The sequence below is a fragment of the Camelina sativa genome, chromosome 11, assembly GCF_000633955.1.
Source record: "Camelina sativa cultivar DH55 chromosome 11, Cs, whole genome shotgun sequence".
Taxonomy (NCBI): domain Eukaryota; kingdom Viridiplantae; phylum Streptophyta; class Magnoliopsida; order Brassicales; family Brassicaceae; genus Camelina; species Camelina sativa.
In genome coordinates this window covers 48,774,472-48,776,999 of record NC_025695.1, presented here as the reverse complement: position 1 = coordinate 48,776,999, position 2,528 = coordinate 48,774,472, and the positions used below count along the sequence as shown (strand labels likewise).

At 33.0% G+C, this 2,528-nt stretch overlaps 1 long non-coding RNA gene across 1 annotated transcript; it reads left to right on the top strand.

The window, feature by feature from the left end:
- Nucleotides 1,213–1,536, top strand: LOC104727249. The gene is made up of 2 exons (XR_758197.1): nucleotides 1,213–1,291; nucleotides 1,478–1,536. It is a non-coding gene; the product is annotated as an uncharacterized LOC104727249 (long non-coding RNA).

Below are 2,528 nucleotides of genomic sequence, written 5' to 3'. Positions count from 1 at the left end.
AGTATACCGATTAATCCACCGGTTCCAGAGTTCCGCCCTCCAGGATCACAAACATGCTTTCAAGGTTTAGGATTCTCTAGTTTTTCAGGGACACAAGGAGAGTATCCCAATCTAGGTTTTCAAACACCAGGAAGAGGAGGAGGATTCTTTAACATCTTTGGACAAAACGACCCATCTACATCTGAACATCCTTGTGTTCCAGCTCGTCAAGCTCTTTTTCAAGACCATTCACGTGATGAAGAAGATGACTAGTTTTATTAGAGTGTTATAAGTAGATTAATTGATAAAATTAGAGTGTTATAAGTATATTAATTAATAATAAGAAAGCTATTATAAGACCACGTACTACAATGTATGTACCCATATTATTATGCACGNCTTGTCACAAAGTGCTGATAAGAGTTCGTATTAGTAGACTTCAACAAAACATTTGTCGTACAAGCATTTATTTGATGAATTTTAAAATAGTGAATATATGCCTGTTATGCTGAAATGAAAGAGTGAGCTGTAGCCACACAGCATCACTTCAACGTGTTCTATTCTTAGTATCGGTTCAATGGATTAATAGCTTATCTGTGTGGTTGATTGCATATATATAACAAGTGCTAATTAAGAATTACTTTAATATGGATCATCAAATCAAGACAAGTGTTTGATAATATAAGATGTAAGAGAAAAGACACAAAGATTACAAAGATGTCTTAAATTCGTTAAAAAAGAAAAGCAAAAGATTACTTTCTACAAGAAATCTAATATATATCTCTCTTTCTTTCCCGTTTAGTACATTAATTCAAAGTTGGATAAATACTACGGTTGTGAATGGTTGTACAGTACGCTCCGGACCAGACCAAACTCGGACTAGCCCGCAGTTAGTACGCCATTCACCATTCCAGACTACTATGCACTTCTCCATACTATACAACTCCATACTAGTCTAGAATTAAAAAAAAACTGCAGACTGTGTAAATTATACTATTGGTCCGATTATTTCAGTTTACTCTATAAAAGCTCCATACCAACTCCATACCAATAGTAAAAGTTGGGTAAAAACGTGTTCAAACTAGTTGGATCCTAGTACTTTTATCTCATTGGTTAAAGTTGTGTTTCTTTATACTTTCTACATATATGAATATATATAAATGCATTCATAAATGTTAAAAGTCACAACAAAAAAATCATATTCCCAAAAACAAAATTTAGATCTAGAGAGGACTCTCTTCTCTTTACTCATTGAAGCTCTTCAATCTAAAACTCTTTTGAATCAACCATTTATCTCATCTCAAATTCATAAGTAAGTTTTTTTTTCTCACCTCATTTTCTTTTTAGTTTAGTTTATAGTAGATATTTGAGAATTTATTAGTTAATTTTTTAAACATGATGAGCTAGTTTATTAGTATATATATATATATGATGTTTTTAGTTAATTTTTAGTTTAATTTTATATTTATTAATAACTTCATATTGTTTGTGATTATAGATATGTCATCACAAGGTCGTAATATGAATGCAAACATGGATCCTCCTATACGTAGACGGGTAACTTTTATTGATTCAAGCTTTATTTATCTATCTAGTTTAAAATCACGTGTATTGTTTAAATAAATATACACAACTCAAATATACACCTAACTTTATTTGCAATAATTGAATTATATTATTATTACTCTATACTAATAATATATTATTATTATTACTCTGTACTAATTAGAAAAAACCGGATCGAAGATACACTCTTGAAGAAGAAAGAACTTTGATTGAATTATACGATGAAGCACTAGCTTTAAATAATTATATGTTTAAAGACCCGGGACAACCAGGACGAGCATATATTGTTCGTAAGTTCAACGAAAAGTTCAATCAAAACATGAAGTGGACAGACTTAAGATGTAAATTCGATGAGTGGAAGAAACAATATAAAACTTGGGTCCTCTTACAAGGCAAGACTGGTATCACGGTAGATCCCATTAGTGGAAGAATTGAAGCTTCAGATGAGTGGTGGAATGATCGTATAAAGGTAATCTATTGTTAAATAATGTTATTATTTAATTATTTGTAGGTTTTTGTTTTCCGATTATTAATGTGTTTTTTTTTTATAGGAAAATGATAAAGTGAGACGTTTTCAACGAGAACCTCCTAAGTTTTGGGAAGTCATGAGAGTATGTTTTGCAAATCTTGATGTGGGTTCTCAACGTCAACACTCGGTGAGACAAAGAAGAGAAGAATTAATGAGTGAGAATGTGAATGATATAGAGGATACAGAAGATGCAAATGATGAAGAAAATGATGATGATGTGGGGCTCAGCGAAGTGCGTGGAACTCAACATGAGAATGAAGTGTATCGTGTGAACATTTACGATGAGTCCCAACCTCTCTATCAATATGCACGTGAGGGGTCTCAAGTACCTGAACGTAGAGGGAGACAAAGTTCAAGAGCCGCTCCATATTCTTCCGTCGGTGGTGGGTCACTTCGAGGGAGTGGGTCAAGAGGATCTAGTGGATCACGAGGGCCTCGTAGAAGACAAAATTTT